Source organism: Peromyscus leucopus, chromosome 10 (assembly GCF_004664715.2).
Source record: "Peromyscus leucopus breed LL Stock chromosome 10, UCI_PerLeu_2.1, whole genome shotgun sequence".
NCBI lineage: Eukaryota > Metazoa > Chordata > Mammalia > Rodentia > Cricetidae > Peromyscus > Peromyscus leucopus.
In genome coordinates, this window is record NC_051071.1 from 5,591,742 (window position 1) to 5,613,129 (window position 21,388).

The 21,388-nt window shown below is 39.9% G+C and overlaps 1 pseudogene; it reads left to right on the top strand.

The window, feature by feature from the left end:
- The first annotated feature begins 5,188 nt into the window (after window positions 1–5,188).
- LOC114708320 lies at window positions 5,189–6,318 on the top strand (annotated as a pseudogene).
- Window positions 6,319–21,388: the final 15,070 nt, after the last annotated feature.

Genomic DNA, 21,388 nt, shown 5'->3' on the forward strand with positions numbered 1-21,388 from the left:
GGTACTTCTGATGCATAGCCAGCTTTGAGAGCACTTCTTTGGACAAAAGCCCAAAGGAACTCAAAAGCATTCCCCGTTGACTAAGCCTTCATTCCTCACACCTGGCTTTACTCCTCACCTTCTGATTCAAGTCTCTTTCTGTGTAAGATGAGACATAACTCAACAGACTTTAGACTTGACTCCTGAATGTATTTCTGGCCTTAGTTTGACTTCATCTTTAAATTCATTACTTATTTGTAAATACCTATGAAAGTAGACAGCTAGGTCTCACAGCATATGTTCTCAGGTTTTTTTTTTTTTCCTAAGAACTACCCAGGAATGTATTACAAATGGAAAAATAGGGAGGGAATGGAGTTCTTATATTTTAGAGCATAAGTTCTCAATTTTGGCTATTCATTAGAATAAGCTTTTAAAAAGTCTCCTGATGCCCAGACCATATCCCAGACCAATAAAACAAGAACCTCTGGGGTGGGACCCAGACACTCACATATTTTAAAGCTCCCAGGTGCCTCCAGTTGGCTGAAAATCATACTCCAGCAGGAGAAACTTGACTGGAAATTTGATCTTGTATAAGAGGGGAAACTGCTGGAAGGCATGGGATATCTCAGCAAGCCGTTGCTGTCACATGTATGTGTTTGTCCTCTGCGCTTTAAAAGCCTTTGTCTTAAGCAGAGCAGGACTGACTGGCCCCATCCAGTTAGGTGACATTAGAAAAGGAGAGAAAAGCTATGGATGAAGTGAGGCGCACCTGGTAACTGCTCATCTTGGTGAAGTGTAGATGAGAGTTCACTGCACTTTTTAATCTATTTACCCTGCTCTGAGCCAGTATCTCTTACATGTGGCATGTGTATTTAAACTTTTTCATAGTTAAAAGTTCAGCCATATATTTTCAAAATAAGGATATTATTATCAATTTATAGAAATGAAGAGAACCAAATGGGGCACATGCAGAAAGCCCTGGTTTATTCCCAGTGTGGTGTGACTCATTCATGGTGACACACACCTGCAATCCGAGCTCTCAGGAGCTGGGGTAGGAGGGTCAGAAGCTGAAGGTCATCCTTTACTATAGAGCAGGTGTGAGGACAGCCTGGACTCTATGAGGCATCAAAAAAGAGAGAAAAGGAGGGGGGAGGAAAGAAGGGAGGAAGGAAAGAAAGAAAATTATAACCTAAAAGAAATAAATTCCTAGAAACACACAAACTCCCAAAACCACCTCAAGAAGGAGTACAATTTTCTACTAGACCTAACACAATGAAAGAGACTAAGTGGATACTTAAAAGTTTCCCAGAAAAAAAGAAAGCCAGAACCAGGTTGTTATTACTTTCTGCCAAGCATTAACACCAATCCTCGAGCTATTCCAAAACATAGGCAAGAACCAACTCCAAGAGTCTCATATTTCCTTGATATCAAAGTGTTGTATTGTTTTTCCTGTGGAGACATGAACAGACATCTCTTTATTCCAGATACAGGACCAATAACAAACTAAAGAAACAAGTCCACCCAATTCAGGATTACTGACAGGAGCAAGGGCAGCTTATGGATAGCGACGACACTGAAGAAGAGTCCTCCCCACCTAGCTATTGTTAACTGTTCATACATCCAACCTGAAGGGCAGGGCTTTGTGTGTATGTCCATGGCCTCTCCTCTACCTCCCACAACGGAATGTGCACAACTATGGGGGGTCACACAGGTAATCGCAGCTGATCTGTGTGGTGGGACATTTGTACACTGTGTGAAGGTATATTGCTGTGATTTGTGTAATAAAAAGCTGAACGCCAATAGCTAGGCAGGAGATATAGGCGGGACTTGTTGGCACAGAGAGAGGAAGTAGGAGGAGATAATTGAAGTACAGAATGACGACAATGAGACATTAAGAGAGTTGGACATACAGAATGAAGTAAAGGTAAAAAGCCACAAGGCAAAATGTAGATTAATATATATAAATGGATTAATTTAAGTTATAAGAGCTATTGGGACAAGCCTAAGCTAAGGCTGAGCTTTCATAACAAGTTTCCATGTAATTTTTGGCGGGCTGGTGGTACAGAGAAAGACTCGTTACAAATCTGTTTCCAAGTTGGCAACAATGGCATGCTGCAAGTGTAAAGTTCCACAACTCAAACCCAAAGATATCACAAGGACACTACTGATCATTATCTCTTTTAGAAATGTATGCAAATGTACTCAGAAGAATACTAGCAAACTAAATCCAACTATGTATTAAAACAGCTACATGCCATGAAGAATCATGTAGGTTTTATTCAAGGAACACAAGGTTAAACATACACTGAGTCAATGCAAGCCTGACATGATGGCTCATGCCTGGAAACCCAGCACTTGAAAGGGTAAGACAGGAAGACCACTGTGGGTTTGAGGCCAGCCTGGGCTATATGGTGAGCTCTAGGATAACCTGTATTACAGACTGATATGCTAATCAACCAAACAAAAAACATTCTTTCATGACAGAACACAATCTACAAATAGAAACTTCTATTTGCTCAAGGCCATGTATGAAGAATCCACAGGCAAGATCATTCTCCACAGTGAAAGACTGAGTGCATTCCCACTTACACAGGACAGCTGCTCTTGTCACTTCTCTTCCCTAGGGAGTGCCACAAAGAGAGAGAATGCAAGAAAGGGGTGTGCAATCAGGAAATAAAGGAGTAAAGTTACCTCATCAAATTTTAAATTGTTTATGCATTAAAGAAAGATGACTGATAGGGTGAAGGAAATATTGGTAAATCAATTATGTGAAAAGCAACTGACTATTCAGACTATACACAGAACTCCTATAACAACAAAAAACTAAGCAGTCCAAGAATGGGCAAAGGACCAGGCATGGTGGTGCATCCCAGCATTGGGAGGCAGGGGAAGGTGGGTCTCTGCATTTGGGACCAGCCTAGTCTACAGAGTGAGTTCCAAGACAGCCAGGGATGCAGAAAAACCTTGTCTTGAAAATTCATAAATAAATAAATAAATAAATAGGCAAAGGACTTAAACACACCTTGTCCAGAGATGATACACAAATAGCCAGCAAGCACATACAAAGATGCCCAATATCATCAATCAGTTAGGATATGAAATCTAAACCATAATGACAAATTAGTCCACACTTACAAGATTGACCCTAGCTAGAGAGTGGGGGGGAAGAAAGACAAAGAGAGAGGGAGGGAGGGAGGGAGGGAAGGAAGGAAGGAAGGAAGAAAGAGAGAGAGAGAGAAGTAACAAAAATTGCTGAACAGTTTTAATAACTAAAAAAACCTGGAGCCAGATATCGGGGTGAAAGCCGAAAGATCAGAGGAATAGGAACAACTCAGTCATAACTTCTGAAAACTAGGAAATTCTTAGCCCAGCAGAGCCACTTCCTGTGTACTCACGCCTTATATACCTTTCTGTGCCCTGCCATCTCACTTCCTGTCTCCTCCCAGCTACATCACTTCCTCTTTCTGCCCAGCTCTGTCACTTCCCACCTGTCTGTACAGACCTCCAGACCTCTATGGTTAGCTGGTACTGGGATTAAAGGCATGTATCACCATGCCTGGCTCTGTTCCCAGTGTGGCCTTGAACTCACAGAGATCCAGATAAATCTCTGCCTCCCAATGCTAGAATTAAAGGCGTGTGCTACCACTGCCTGACCTCTATGTTTAATATAGTGGCTGGCTTTTTCCTCTGATCTCCAGGCAAGCTTCAGTTGTTACAACACAAAATATCACCACATTTCCCCTTTTTGTCTAAAATAAAGAGTTATAACTAATATAAAAATTATATATAATAAGTACAATAACCGATACAGGCCTGGCGGCGGCCCGCAAAAGTAGATAGTTCCGTTGGCGGCAGCGGCCGACAGGGACATACGGGCCTGGTGGCAGCTGGCAGAGGCAGGTAGGCCCGCAGCGGCAGCTGGCAGGGACATACAGGCCTGGCGGCGGCCCCTAGAGGTAGACAGGCCCAGTGGCAGAGACAAGCAGATGCAGGTAGGCCCGCAGCAGCAGCCAGCAGAGGTATACTGACCCAGCAGAGGCAGGCAGGCCCGGAGTGGAGGCAGGCAGGCACAAAAGGTGAAGGCCAAAACACAGTCACAATAAAGACCAGAAACAGAGCTATTACCCTCTGAAGAGCTAGTGAAAACAAACTCTTAATCAAAAGCTTGGAACAGGGACACCTCTAACCCCAACACCTGGGGAAGAAGCTATCTCCGTGGGATGGAACCAGAACAAATCTGAACACTCCGTCTGAGGACAACCCAGGGCCCAGCTGCTGATCCTGCAAAACCCAACAACTTGGAAGTGTTGGTGAGACGACCCCGCTCAGCTGAAAACCATCTGGGAGAGGATTCAGATGCCTACAGTTTGAAGTCTGAAGAAACAAGATCAGCTGAGGAGTTGATGAATGAACAAAACGAGACCTGGGAACACAGAAGAAGGCGCTGCCCAGCCACCAAACCAGATCACCAGAATCATAAGTATATACTTCACCAACTGAGATCAGCTGCCTCTGAAGAAACAGCCCAATAGCACCAATTTAACCAAGAACACCTACTGAACCAAGACTAAAAATTAGAACAAGGGAGGCACTCTCAGACACAGACACCACCTGCACAGAGCAGAGGAAGAGATGAGTAGATGCCAGTGCAAAAATACAGGCAACAACATAAAGACCTATATGACAACATCAGAACCTAGTGATTCTACACCTGCAAGACCTGAACATACCAAAACAGAAGAAATCAACCCTACAAATGACTTTAAGAAGATGATAGAGGCCCTTAAAGAAGAAATAAAACATTCCCTTAAAGAGGAAATAAGTTCCCTTAAAGAGGAAATGAAAAACTCCATTAAAGAGGAAATTAAAAAAACTCCCTTAAAGAAATGGAAGAAAAAACGAACAAAAAATGGGAAGAAATCAAAGAAAGCCAAGAAAAAGCAATTAAACAGATGAAAGAAACATTCCAAGGTCTGAAAAATGAATTTGAGACAATAAAGAAAACACATGCTGAGGGAATGCTGGAAATAGAAATCCTGACTAAACGAACAGGAACTACAGAAGCAAGCATAACCAAATGATTGCAAGAGATGGAACAGAGAATCTCTGACACTGAAGACACGATAGAGAAAATAGATTCGTCAGTCAAAGAAAACACTAAAGACAAAAAAGTCATAACAAAAAACGTCCAGGGGCAGTTCGTGCGGTGGTGGCCGAGGCGGTGTAGCTCCGTGACGGGTTCGGCCTCGCACGGGCCTCCCACCCAGCGCCGCCACGATGCCCAAGAGGAAGGTTAGCGCGGACGGAGCAGCGAAGGCGGAGCCCAAGCGGTGCTCAGCGAGGCTGTCGGCCAAGCCCGCCCCTGCCAAGGTGGACACAAAGTCGAAGAAGGCAGCAGGAAAGGATAAACCATCAGACAAAAAAGTGCAAACAAAAGGGAAGAGGGGAGCAAATGGCAAACAGGCGGAGGTGGCTGACCAGCAAACCACAGATGTGCCTGCAGAAATGGAGAGGCTGAGAACCAGAGTCCAGCCTCTGAAGTCGAAGAGAAAGAAGCCAAGTCTGACTAACCATCCATCGTGTCTGTCAGTGTCCCCGCCTCCCTTCTTGTACAATCCAGAGGAATATTTTTATCAACTATTTTGTAAATGCCAGTTTTTTAGTAGCTCTAGAAACATTTTTAAAAGGTGGGAGGAAGTCCCACCTCATCCCATTTTTTAAGTGTAAATGATTTTTTTAAGAGGTTAAATCACTTGCTGGTTGTTTATTTTTTGGTACAACCAGAAAATAGCAGGATACTGAATCAGGAGAGGCTGTGACTGTCTCGGGGGTCACCATAAAATTCCGTAGAGGGGGCTAGTTTTATATCTTACAACACAAAGCATACTTGGAGTCTTGGTCGTGCATTTGTGTCTGGAATATTTTCAGTTATTTCTGGTCTCGTGTTTCTAGTAGAACTGTATCCTAAAAAACCACTCCTCGGTCCTTGCCCTGTCAGAACTGTCTCTGGTCATGGCAGTCCATTTTCCTAACAGTTGTGATAATGTGCTGTGAAAGGTTGAAATTTTGAATATGTACTGTATGTGGCATAAAATTGTGAGTCAGTGGAATTAAGGATTGTGAGCATTTGATTGTTATGTGAGGTCTTAGGGAAAACTTGCCAAGCTTAGGATGGAACATCACTGGAATAAGTTCAAAGAGAAACAATACATGGCTCTTTTGGGTACGTGAACACAATGTATGACTCTTAGAGTTTGGGTCCATGTTCTAAGAATTGAAATGTCTGTGTACTCAACCAATAAAGTCTCAGTTGTGAAAGAGTAAAAAAAAAAAAAAAAAAAAAAAAAAAAAGTCCAGGAAATTTGGGACACCATGAAAAGACCAAACCTAAGAATAATAGGGATAGAAGAAGGAGAAGAATACCAACTCAAAGGCACAGAAAATATATTCAACAAAATCATAGAAGAAAACTTTCCTAACCTAAAGAAAGAAATACCTATGAAGATACAAGAAGCTTACAGAACACCGAATAGGCTGGATCCAAAAAAAAAAAAAAAAAAAAAAAAGTCCCCTCGCCACACAATAATCAAAACACTAAACAGAACAAAGAAAAAATATTAAGAGTCGCAAAGGAAAAAGACCAAGTAACATATAAAGGCAAACCCATCAGAATAACACCAGACTTCTCAATAGAGACTATGAAAGCTAGAAGATCATGGACAAATCTTATGCAGACACTAAGAGACCACGGATACCAACCCAGTCTATTATACCCAGCAAAACTCTCAATCACCATAGGTGGAGTAAACAAAATATTCCAGGATAAAGCCAGATTTATTCAATACCTGTCCACAAACCCAGCCCTACAGAAAGCACTAGAAGGGAAAATCCAACCCAAAGAAGCTAAACACATCCATGAAAAATCAAGCAATAGATAATCCCACACCAACATACACCAAAGAAGGACAACACAACACAACCACAAAAAATAGCAGGAATTAACAATCACTAGTCATTAATATCCATCAATATCAATGGTCTTAACTCACCTATAAAAAGACACAGGCTAACAGAATGGATAAGAAAACAGGACCCATCCATCTGCTGCATACAAGAAACACACCTTAACTTCAAAGACAGACACTATCTCTGAGTAAAGGGCTGGGAAAAGGCTTTCCAAGCAAATGGACATAAGAAACAAGCTGGTGTAGCTATCCTAATATCTAATAAAATAGACTTCAAACTAAAATCAATCAAAAGAGACCAGGATGGACATTACATATTTATCACGGGAAAAATCTACCAAGATGAAGTCTCGTTTCTAAACATTTATGCTCCAAATACAAAAGCACCCACATTAATAAAAGAAACACTACTAAAGTTTAAAATGCACATCAAACCCCACACATTAGTAGTGGGAGATTTTAACACACCACTCTCACCAAAAGACAGATCTACCAGACTGAAACTTAACAAAGAAATAAAGGACCTAACAGATGTTATGACTCAAATGGACTTAATAGATATCTACAGAACATTCCATCCCAACACAAAAGAATATACCTTCTTCTCAGCACCCCATGGAACCTTCTCAAAAATTGACCACATGCTTGGCCACAAAACAAATCTCAACAGATACAAAAAAATTGGAATAACCTCCTGTATCTTATCAGACCACCATGCCTTAAAGTTAGACCTCAACAACAACAAAAATTATAGAAAACCCACAAACTCATGGAAACTGAATAATGCCCACCTGAAACATCAATGGGTCAAGGAAGAAATAAGGAAAGAAATGAAAGATTTCCTAGAATTCAATGAAAATGAAACTACAACATACCCAAACTTATGGGACACTATGAAAGCAGTGCTAAAAGGAAAATTCATGGCTCTAAATGCACACATAAAGAAATGGAGCAATCCCATACCATTGAATTAACAGCACAACTGAAAGCTCTAGAACAAAAAGAAACAAACTCACCCAGGAGAAATAGATGCCAGGAAATAATCAAATTGAGGGCTGAAATCAACAAAATAGAAAACAAGAGAACAATACAAAAAGTCAATGAAACAAAGAGTTGGTTCTTTGAAAAAATGAACAAGATAGACAAACCCCTAGCCAAATTAACCAAAAGGCAAAGAGAGAGCACCCAAATTCACAAAATCAGAAATGAAAAGTGAGACATAACAACAGACAACGAGGAAATCCAGAGAATCATCAGATCATACTTCAAAAACCTGTACTCCACAAAAATGGAAAACCAGGAAGAAATGGAAATTTTATGGATAAATACCACATACCAAAATTAAATCAAGACCAGATAAACCATTTAAATAGACCAATGACCCCTAAAGAAATAGAAACAGTCATCAAAAGTCTCCCAACCAAAAAAAGCCCAGGACCAGATGGTTTCAGTGCAGAATTCTACCAGACTTTCAAAGAAGAACTAATACCAATACTCTTCAAAGTGTTCCACACAATAGAAACAGAAGGAACACTACTAAACTCTTTTTATGAGGCTACAATTACCCTGACACCCAAACCACACAAAGATGCAACCAAGGAAGAGAATTACAGACCAATCTCCCTCATGAACATTGATGCAAAAATACTCAATAAAATATTGGCAAACCGAATCCAAGAATACATCAAAACAATCATCCACCACGACCAAGTAGGATTCATCCCAGGGATGCAAGGATGGTTCAACATATGAAAATCAGTCAATGTAATACACCATATAAACAAACTGAAAGAAAAAAACCACATGATCATCTCCTTAGATGCTGAAAAAGCCTTTGACAAGATACAACACCCCTTCATGATAAAGGTCTTAGAAAGATCAGGAATACAAGGAACATTTCTAAACATAAGAAAAGCAATTTATAGCAAGCCAACAGCAAACATCAAATTAAATGGAGAGAAACTCAAAGTGATACCACTAAATTCAGGAACAAGACAAGGCTGTCCACTCTCCCCATATTTATTCAATATAGTATTAGAAGTTCTAGCTAGAGCAATAAGACAATAAAAGGAGAGCAAAGGGATACAAATTGGCAAGGAAGAAATCAAACTTTCACTATTTGCAGATGATATGATAGTATACATAAGTGACCCCAAAAACTCTACCAGGGAACTCCTACAGCTGATAAACTCCTTCAGTAAAGTGACAGGATACAAGATCAACTCAAAAAAATCAGTAGCCCTCCTATACACAAATGATAAAAGGGCTGAGAAAGTGACTTCTCCCTTTACAATAGCCACAAATAATATAAAATACCTTGGGATAACACAAACTAAACAAGTGAAGGACCTTTTTGATAAGAACTTTAAATCTCTAAAGAAATAAATTGAAGAAGATATCAGAAAATGGAAGGATCTCCCATGCTCATGGATAGGTAGGATTAACATAGTAAAAATGGCAATCTTACCAAAAGCAATCTACAGATTCAATGCAATCCCCATCAAAATCCCAACACAATTCTTCACAGACTTGGAAAGAAAAATACTCAACTTCATATGGAAAAGCGAAAAACCCAGGATAGCTAAAAGAATCCTATACGATAAAGCAACCCTTGGAGGCATCACCATCCCTGACCTCAAACTCTACTATAGAGCTATAGTAATAAAAACAGCTTGGTACTGGTATAAAAACCGATATATGGACCAATGGAATTGAAGACCCTGACATTAATCCATGCACATATGAACACCTGGTTTTTGACAAAGGTGCCAAAACTATTCAATGGAAAAAAGAAAGTATCTTCAACAAATGGTGCTGGCATAACTGGATGTCAATATGTAAAAGATTACAAATGGATCCATATCTGTCACCATGCACAAAACTCAAGTCCAAGTGGATCAAAGACCTGAACATAAATCCAGTTACACTAAACTTAATAGAAAAGAAAATAGGAAGCACTCTTGAACGCATTGGCACCGGAGACCATTTCCTAAATAAAACATCAACAGCACAGACCCTGAGCACAACAATTAATAAATGGGACCTCTTGAAATTGAGAAGCTTTTGCAGGGCAAAAGACACAGTCAATAAGACAAAAAGACAGCCAACAGAATGGAAAAAGATCTTCACCAACCCCACATCTGACAGAGGATTGATCTCCACAGTATATAAAGAACTCAAGAAACTAGACATCAAAATACTGAACAGTCCAATTAAAAAATGAGCTAAAGAGCTAAACAGAGAATTCACAAAACAAGAATCACAAATGGCTGAAAGACATTTAAAGAAATGCTCAACATCCTTAATCATCAGAGAAATGCAAATCAAAACGACTCTGAGATACCACCTTACACCTGTCAGAATGGCTATGATCAAAAATACCAATGACAACCAATGTTGGAGAGGATGTGGAGCAAAGGGAACACTCCTCCACTGTTGGTGGGAATGTAAACTTGTACAACCACTGTGGAAATCAGTATGGCGGTTTCTCAGAAAATTAGGAATCGAACTACCTCAAAACCCAGTCAGCCTACTCTTGGGCATATACCCAAGAAATGCTGATTCATACCATAAAGATACATGCTCAGCTATGTTCATAGCAGCACTATTTGTAATAGCCAGAACCTGGAAACAACCTAGATGCCCATCAATGGAGGAATGGATGAAAAAAATGTGGTACATATATACAATGGAGTACTACTCAGCAGAGAAAAACAATGAAAGCATGAAATTTGCAGGCAAATGGATGGGACTAGAAAAAATCATCCTGAGTGAGGTAACCCAAACCCAGAAAGACAGTCATGGTATGTACTCACTCATAAGTGGATTCTAGATATAAAATAAAGAACAATTAGACCACAACCCATAGAACCATGGAAGCTATATATATAGCATGGAGGTCCCTAGGACGACTGTGGCTTATAATAAATTTCGGTTTTACTCAATTATTGAAAAAAATAGCCAAACGAATGGAAACACATGAACTATGAACCAAAGGCTGAGGGGCCCCAGCTGGATCAGGTCTCTGAATAGGTGAGACAGTTGATTGGTTTGATCTGTTTGGGAGGCAACTAGGCAGTGGGACCAATTCCTGTGCTCATTGCATGAGTTGGCTGTTTTAAACCTGGAGCTTATGTAGAGATGCTTGGCTCAGTCTGGGAGGAGGGGACTGGACCTGCCTGGACTGAGTCTAGCAGGTTGAGCGCAGTCCTCGGGGGAGGATTTGCCCTGGAGGAGGTGGGAATGGGGGGTGGTTTGGGGTAAGGGGAGGGTGTGGGAGGGGGGAAAATAGGGGAACCTATAGCTGATATGTACAACTGAATGGTATTGTAAAATAAAAGAAAAGAAAAAAAAAGAAAAAACAAAAACAAAAAAATAATAAAAAAGTAAATAACCATATACAATATATACAGGCAATAATATATCAACAATGTCTAGTCTATTTGCATTTGACAAATTCAGAGAGAATATCCCATTATCTATCCTGTTTTGGTGAGTCCAAAATGTACCTAATTCACTTTCTGTCCTAACTTGTGTTACCAACTGAAAACTATCTTTTGATATCTTTCAAACTCATACACTTTACAACTCTTTACTGAGTTTCTTTTCTGAAACTGTTAACAAGGAAAACTGTAACTATCTAATCTTAACTCTATCAGATACCATAGAAGGAAATAATATTACCTAGTTAAACAGAAAGTGCAAACAAGCATCTTCCAAAAAAAATGTGAGGAATGACAGAAACAGCTGGCTGCCTGGACAGTCACCCGAGGTTACTCTGCAACATTGGGGCATCCATCTTCAGCCTACAGGCCTAGCATATCTGACAGACTCATTTGTGAAGCAGGATTTTCTGAAGAGCTATCCTACCTTGTCTTGGCAAGGATCGGCAGTACTTTATTTTGTGTCCTGCTTATCCATTTTGGATAACATACTGTCAGCAGCGAGGCAAGGGCACTTTCTTGCCCAGTAGCTAACTTTTGCCACATTGAAAGTACACTCCATAAAGAGTTTCTTCAATGCCCATCATATCCTCTGAAGTAGATTGGTGCTGCCAGGAGCAGACATGTCTCATTGTCATAAAAAAAGAAGAAAATACTATGTTATTAAAACATCTTAAATGCCAGATTCTGTAGGTCTCTGAAGTGTTTGAAGATGACCTGTATATCTAAGATATATCTCTGTTTGATCTTGAAAACATAACTACAAGTTTGATTGTAATGAATAACTACTAACTTTCATTTCTTTATATCCTAATTAGTTGGTAATAATAACTTTCAAGGATTAACAATTTGCATTACATTGTTAAATGAGCTGTATAGGTATAATACCTTGAACCAGATTTGAAATATACATACAGTATTTTCTAACAAAATCAATCAATTTTGTATCAATACACATAATTTGTATACAATATATAAAAATCCAATCTATTGTAAAATATTTAAAACTAGTAGTTACCTTTTAAAAGCAGATTCAATAATCTACCTTTTTATCTTATCATATCCATATTCTGTCTTTTTTCTTTTCAGAGTAGATTCAATAATTTACCCTTTATCCATCATTTCTATATCCTTTTTTCAGAGTAGATTAAATAATCTACCTTTTATCTTATATCAAATAAGAACCCTAAATCTAATCTCCTTTGTTTAGCCTTTTCCTGATCATTAACAATAACAACTTGTAACCAACCATCCTAAACAGTGACAATTATCTATAACCCATAGAATGATCAAAACCACCCACCTTAGAAATGTGGGTGTTGTGTTCTTAAAATTACTTCCTGCTTTCTGGTGGCAATGTCATCTCTAGGAGATCCTGAAAAAAAAAATTTGGGTTAATTGTCAAGTCCTGGGAGATGTAGCTGTATCATTTGTGTTCAGTCTCTGCATAATGGGAAAATGCAGGGCTTGTCTCAAGTCCTTGCTCTAGTAGTCTGTGAGGGTGGATCATCTCAGATAGCAATCTCGAAATTATCCTGAGAAGTTTGTAATCCAAAGCTGATTTTTGGGTAGCATTTTTCAGCTTGGTGGCATTATCATTGTCCTGATGGAGTCGTTGTTGTGGGGCCCCACCATCTTTTTAGAGACTTCAGTCACTGTTAGGTGTAGTCATGGTTTTCTGCAGAAAACTGATAAAGACTCAATCCTGAAATCATGTACAAGAAGCTAGATGAAGCCTTTTTTCTAGGATTAGTTAGTACTCTATATGACCATTAATATCATGACAAAAGTTTAAATTATCTCTCTAGCTTCTGAATTTGGTATTATTCTATTACTGCTGAAGACAGCCTTTGTAAGAAATCCATGAAAATTTCTTTTGGGCACTGTATAACTTTTATAAATGACTCAATTTTCTTTCCTACTTCTTCAATTCTGTCCCAAGCATTGAAGGCTGCCATGCAGTATAAAATCAGGATGTAGTCATCATATAAAGATTGTCTTTGTGTATCAGCAGTAATGTAAATATCTTATATACAGGATATCTGATATTCAACCCCGTTTGACCCCCAAATGAAATTTGTATATTGGAAATTTATATATTGTGAGTGTGTATGTGTGTCAGTATAGGTCATGAAAGTGGAAAGAGCCCTTAAAATGGAAAAGATCTTAAGGATGGGGAGGGTGAGGGTGATAACAGAATAATGTAACATGAAAGCTGAAAGAAAGAAGGAGTATTTGGGAGAAAAGTACTAGCAAGAAGGGCCAGAGGACTGGGAGGAGAGAATGGAGGGGGTGGAATAAGAAGTGTAATTATATACAAGTATGAAAATGCTGCAGTGAAACCCATTACTTTGTATGCTAACTTAAAAATTGATTTAAAGAGTAATTATATGCTGGCAGAGAATAGTTACGGTGGGAAACCACTCAAATACATTTAAAACCATTTCTCTTCTGCTTCTTTACTCTTGCTTTCAAAATAAGATGGCACAGTTCAGTTCTATCACCCGCTTTAAGATGAGCTGATGATAGGCATACAGCTTACTTATTCAGTCAGCAAAGATTTAATAAGCATATAGCATGTGTCAGCCACCATAAAAGCTGCTCAGGGTACACTGGTTTCTTCCCTAGGGGAGGTGGTAATATAAAGAGGTTCCTTGCATTCCAGTGGGCAGCAGATAACAGTTTCCATGTTGTCTTTTCAGATACACCCATGGGTCTTCCTATATATAGGCCCACATTATTTCTCTCATTTGTACAAAAATTGTGCAAAGTTTTTCATCAACTACAATGATCTTTGTGTTTTTCCTTTATTGGGGAGGGTGGGGGTAGCCTCAAGGATGGAGACTGAATCCAGGGCCTTGGGCATGCTAGGCACCTGCTTTGCCTGTGAAACACATCCCCAGCCCATGGAGGACTTTGCTTTGGGAGTCCAGATGCAGACAGGTAGGAGTTAAGTAAATAGATGATGGAGGAAAGCATTACTTCATTCTCACACAGGAATCGTTCCGTAGGGTCAAATCAGAAAACTAAAGAACTTCTAGACCACTTGTTCCCAACCTGTGGATCATGAACCCTTGTGGGTCAGCTGACCCTTTCACAGGAATCACATATCAGATATTTACATTACAACTCACAACAGTGTCAAAATTACAGTCATAATTCAATGGTTAGCAAGTCACAACATAAGGAATTGTATAAAAGTGTCACAGCATCAGAAAGGTTGTGAACCACTGATCCAGACTCAGGCTGGACATCTAAACATTTTCATTTCTTTCCTTAGTCTCAAATTCATCCTCTCTTATCCCTTTCCATCGTCATTAAGTTTAGGCAAACTTTTTTTTCTTATTTGTCCTAACCTCTTCCAGTAAACCAGGGCTGTCAATTTCTCACCATTAAAAATAGCTATCAATTATATCTTATGTTCCTTTATTTTATACAGACACAGATATTAAGTGCATATATATATGCAATACATACATACATACATACATACATACATACCATATTTTGAGACATGGTTTTATTTGTAGTCCTGGAACTTGCCATGTAGACCAGGCTAGCCTTGAACTCACAGAGATCCACCTGCCTCTGCCTCCTGAGTGCTGGGATTAAAGGTGTGCGCCACCATGTCTAGCATCTTGTATTATTTTAGATATTGCTTTCATAGTGGAGAAATGCTAAAGTCATTTTTTGAAAAGATTGTGTCTACTAGAAGGGATGCATACCATGTACCATGGGGATATCAAAATTCTTGGTCTTTTATGTTACTGTAATCAAATTAAGTTTTAATTTTGGGTGTAATTCTGGATAGCTTTTCTTCTTCCAAGGATCGATTCATTGAAGGCCCTATGATGTCTTATTTGTTCTTCTCATATTTACCTGGTTACCCATGAAGGTCTAGTTTCTTATATGTGAATAGCTGGATTAATCTAAATCAGTAATGTCTAAAATATGCTAGATGCTTTTAAATGTTCAAATATTTGGACCTAATAGTTACATTTCTCAAAATAAACACTAGAGATATAGTTCAAAATGGTTTTAATATTTTAAAGTTACTTAAATATTAGAGGAAACTTAAGAAAATTTACTTTAAGAATATGGAAAATGGTACCACCCCCTCTCCAAGAAAACAGCCCTTTGTGACACCAGTGAAAACCAGAGCCATAAGTCCAACCTGCACTGATTGGGAACAGAAAACCATCACCTGTGACACCAGAAACCACCCAAATCATAAGCCCACCCTGCACCAATTGGGAATAGTTGTTCCCTGAGACAGGGCCCACTAGCGCCCATTGGACTATGAACTGCTCCCTGAGACGCAGAATCCATCAGCACCAATTGGACCAAGATCCCAAATTAGACTAAGAACTCCTATTAGATCAAGAGTATCAACTGGACCAAGAGAGACTCCCTCAGACACAGAAAGCACTGGCATGGAGTGGAGGAAGAGATAGGTGGACGCCAGTGCAAAAATACAGTAAACAACATAAAGACCAATATGGCACCGTCAGAACCTAGTGGCTCTATATCAGCAAGACTTGAACATCCCAACGCAGAAGAAACAGAAGAAATCCACCTTAAAAATGACTTTAAGAAAATAATAGAAGCCTTTAAAGAGGAAATGAAAAAATCCCTTAAAGAAATGGAAGAAAAATCAACAAAAAATTGGAAGAAATCAATAAATCCCTTAAAGAAAGCCAAGAAAAAGCAATTAAACATGTGAGGGAAACAGCCCAAGATTTGAAAACTGAAATAGAGCCAACAAAGAAGACAAAAAACTGAGGGAAGGCTGGAAATGGAAAATCTGAGTAAATGAACAGGAACTACAGATGCAAGCATAACCAACAGAATGCAAGAGATGGAAGAGAGAATCTCTGGCATTGAAGATACAATAGAGGAAATAGATTCATCAGTCAAAGAAAACACTAAAGCCAAAAAAGTCATAACAGGAAATTTGGGACACCATAAAAAGACCAAACCTAAGAATAATAGGGATAGAAGAAGGAGAAGAATACCAACTCAAAGACACAGAAAAATATATTCAACAAAACCATAGAAGAAAACTTTCCCAACCTAAAGAAGAAAATGCATGTGAAGATACAAGAAGCTTACAAAACACCAAATAGACTGGATCCAAAAAAAAAAAAAATTCCCAACATTAAATTAAATGGAGAGAAACTCAAAGCGTTCCACTAAAATCAGGAACAAGACAAGGCTGTACACTCTCCCCATATTTATTCAATATAATACTTGAAGTTCTAGCTAGAGCAATAAGACAATAAAAGGAGATCAAAGGGATACAAATTGGCAAGGAATAAGTCAAACTTTCACTATTTGCAGATGATATGATAGTGTACATAAGTGACCCCCAAAAATTCTACCAGGGAACTCCTACAGCTGATAAACTTCTTCAGTAATGTGGCAGGTTACAAGATTAACTAAAAAAAAAATCAGTAGCCCTCCTATATACAAATGATAAAAGGGCTGAGAAAAAAGTCAGAGAAACATCACCCTTTACAATAGCTACAAGTAATATAAAATACCTTGGGATAACTCTAACTAAGCAAGTGAAAGACCTGTATGATAAGAACTTTAAGTCTCCGAAGAAAGAAATTGAAGAAGATATCAGAAAATGGAAAGATCTCCCATGCTCATGGATAGGTAGAATTAACATAGTAAAAATGGCAATCTTACCTAAAGCAATCTACAGATTCAATGCAATCCCCATCAAAATCCCAACATAATTCTTCACAGACTTGGAAAGAAAAATACTCAACTTCATATGGAAAAACAAAAAAACCCAGGATAGCAAAAACAATCCTGTACAATAAAGTAACCTCTGGAGGCATCACGATCCCTGACTTCAAGCTCCACTATAGAGCTACAGCAATAAAAACAGCTTCGTACTGGCATAAAAACCGACACGTGGACCAATGGAATCAAATTGAAGACCCTGACATCAATCAGCACATGTATGAACACCTGATTTTTGAAAAAGAAGTCAGAACTATACAATGGAAAAAAGAAAGTATCTTCAACAAATGGTGCTGGCATAACTGGATGTCAACATGTAGAAGATTGAAAATAGATCCATATCTGTCACGGTGCACAAAACTAAAGTCCAAGTGGATCAAAGACCTCAATATAAATCCAGTTACACTGACTCTGATAGAAGAGAAAGTAGGAAGTACTCTTGAACACATTAGCACAGGAGACCACTTCCTAAATATAACACCAGTAGCACAGACACTGAGAGCAACAATTAATAAATGGGACCTCCTAAAACTGAGAAGCTTTTGTAGGACAAAGGACACAGTCAATAAGACAAAATGACAGCCTACAGAATGGGAAAAGGTCTTCACCAACCCCACATTTGACAGAGGATTGATCTCCAAAATATATAAAGAACTCAAGAAACTAGACATCAAAATAATGAACATTCTGATTAAAAAATAGGCTAAACAGAATTCCCAACAGAAGAATCTCAAATGGCCAAAAGACATTTAAGGAATTGCTCAACATCCTTAGCCATCAGGAATGCAAATCAAATGACTGTGAGATTCCATTTTACACCTGTCAAAATGGCTAAACACTAAAGTGAACAAAAACACTAAAGACAGCTTATGTTGGAGAGGATATGGAGAAAGGGGAACACTCCTCCGCTGTTGGTGGAGTGCAAACTTGTACAGCCACTTTGGAAATAAGTATGGTGATTTCTCAGGTAAAAAAGACCCTGTATCACTCTTGGGCATATACCCAAGGAATGCTCAATCATACCACAAGGACACATGTTCAATTATGTTCATAGCAGCATTATTTATAATAGCCATAACCTGGAAACAACCTAGATGCCCCTCAACTGAAGAATGGATTAAGAAAATATGATACATATACACAATGGAGTACTACTCAGCAGAGAAAAACAATGACATCATGAAATTTGCAAGCAAATTGATGGAACCAGAAAATATCATCCTGAGTGAGGTAAACCAGACTCAGAAGGAAAAATATGGTATGTAATCACCCATAAGTGGATACTAGATGTAAAGCAAAGGATAACCTGACTGCAACCCACATCTCCAGGGAGGCTAGTTAGCAGGGAGGACCCTAGGAAGATGCATGGATCGCCCAGCGAAGGAGAAATAGATGAGATTTATGTGAGGAAACTGGGGGTAAAGGGAGGGTAGTGGAGGGCAAGGGATGGGGGATGAGAACATAGGGGAATGGGAGTTTGAGCTGGAATAGGGACAGAGTGGGAGAGCAAGGAAAGAGATACCATGATAAATGAAGACATTGTAGGAATAGGGAGAAACAGAGTGCTAGGGAAGTTCCCAGGAATCCACAAGGATGACCCCACCTTAGACTACTGGCAATAGTCGAGAGGGTGCCTGAACTGGCCTACTCTGGTGATCAGATGGCTGAATACCCTAACTGTCATCATAGGCCCTCATCCAGTGACTGATGGAAGCAGATACAGAGATCTACGGCCAGGTCCCAGGCCAAGCTCCAGGAGTCCAATTGATGAGAGAGAGGAGGGATTCTATGAGCAAGGAACAGCGAGATCATGATGGAAAAATGTGCACAGACAACCAGCCAAACTAGTGGAAACACATGAACTGTAGACCAATAGCTGAGGAGCTCCCATGATACTGGAGTAGGCCCTCTGGATAGGTGAGACACTTGTTTAGCTTGAACTGTTTAGGGGGCCCCCACGCAGTGGGATCAGGAATGTCCCTGGTGCATGAGCTGGCTTTTTGGAGCCTGGGGCCTATGGTAAGACACTTTGTGCAGCCTTGGTCCATGGAGGAGGGGCTTGGATCTGCTTCAACTGAATGTACCAGGCTCTGCTAGCTCCCCATGGGAGACCTTGTATTGGAGGAGGTAGGAATGGGAGGATGTGTTGTGGATAAGGCCTGGGGGGCAGGAGGAGGGAGGACAGGGGAATCTGTGGTTGGTATGTAAAATGAATAGAAAAATCTCTTAATAACAAAAAAAGGAAAAAAGAGTATGGAAAATGTTAATGTTTTAAAAAAAACCACCATATAGCTGGGTGGAGGTGGAACACACCTTTAATCCCAGCACTTGGGAGGCAGAGGCAGGCAGATCTCTGAGTCTGAGGCCAGCCTGGTCTACAAAGTGAGTTCCAGGACATGCAGGGCTACACAGAGAAACCCTGTCTTGAAAAAGAAGAAGAAGAAAAAGAAGAGGAGAAGGAGGAGGAGGAAGAAGAAGAATAATGAATGAATGAATGAGTGAGTGAATGAGTGATTCTAGATGGGTTTGGCCCTGGGCCTAGATGGAAGGTCCATCATCAGGCCTTTCTCTCTTCCCTTCTCCAGTCTCAGCTCAGACTCCTCAGTGCATGATCTCATTTTCTTCCAGAGAAGTAGGTTGCTCAGAACTCTAGATTTGCATCATCTTTTTTGAGAATCTTTGGAGAGAGTCCTGTTTCTACCTTGTGTCTCTTTACCAGATCCAGAGAAGGACTCTTAAGATCCTGCTTGGGCCACATTCTCAATCCCAGTCAGTATCTGAGGAATGGAGTGTTATGATCAGGGGGCTTATGACACATGCTCATGCCTGTCCCAGAAGAGATGTTGTAGTGCTGGGAGAGAAAAGGGACAGATGCTAGCCAAGTGAAGACAGATGCTGGGCATTGCAGCATGTGCAGTAGTGCTTTTGACTGTTACTTGTTTCGTTTTATGTTTTAAGATAGAGTTTCACACCAGAGCCCAGGCTGGCTTGAAACTCGTGATTATTCTTCTGCCTCAGCTTCCAAAGTGTTGGGATTATAGATGTGATCCATGGCACCCGTCTACCACAATTCACTGTTCTCTTCCATAACCTTGCTCTTCCATACATGCGATTCTAAAACCTTCCTTGCTGAATGAATTTAATGCAACATGTTGTCATGCATCTCACTGTCTAATTAAACAATGCAGGCTCATCCAGTGACTACTTGTGTTAACAATGAAATTCTGGGGTGTATGCCTTTCCTCTTGGCAGCAGAAGTCTGGGCTCCCTGTGGTCTTGTAACTCAAATGTTGTTTAATTTTTCTTCCCTAGCAGTGAAGTGAGTGCTTTGTGACTCCATCTTGCAGCCATGGGTCTGCATATATGAAAAGTAAACTGTCCTTGCCCATTACATGCCAGTACCACACTACCTCACCAACCAACTTTGTTGAGCCTGAGTAGCCAGCCCTCTGCTGAAAACAGTCACAAGCTTGTCTCCAAACTGCAGGTTTCTGAGGATACAATTCCCTTCAGACCTAAACTGGAGTTTTGCCAGTTTTGTACCTGGGGATTTCATAAACCAGTCACCAACATCAGAGATTTCACTTGCCCTTGCAGTTTCTGTCTCTTAGCAACAGATCTCAGCTTTGTCCATCCTATAGGCTCTCACCATAACTGACTCACCCCTGCATCCCAATGGGTAGTGCTTTGCTGCAGCTAGTTTAGTAGGGATGACAAAATGGAGAGGAAGGGTCAGGGTTCCCTAATTTGGGGGTTCTTACCAAGTCCCCAGTGTGCTTCCTGTCTCCCTGTTTTGGATTAGTTTCATGTTGAAGCCCAAAATTCAGTTTTTCAGAGTTCAGGAAGAACTACTAAGTGACTCTCAGTGGACCTGGACTGCTGGCTGAGGCAGGATGGGCTTCCCTGCTGCAGGGGCCTGACCACAGGATTTCCTCTTTTTCCCCTGCTTTGGCAGTATGTTTAAAGGAAGGGAGTACCAACCATATTTGACTGGATCAGAGTTGTATGCCCCTTTTCTGAGGGGCATCTACTGCAGAAAGAGGCCTGGGAATGTATATAGAAGCAGATAACAAACTGCAGGTAGCTTTTATTTTTAAGAGTCTTGTAATTTCTCTAAAAATCACTGACGCTGAAACTAGAAATGTATGAGTTTAAATATTCTTAGGGCCATCCCCTGATCTTTAAAAATGACAAGGTGGTCTCAGAATGAAAAGAATAAAGAAAAGAGCAGAAGACAGTCACTCACCT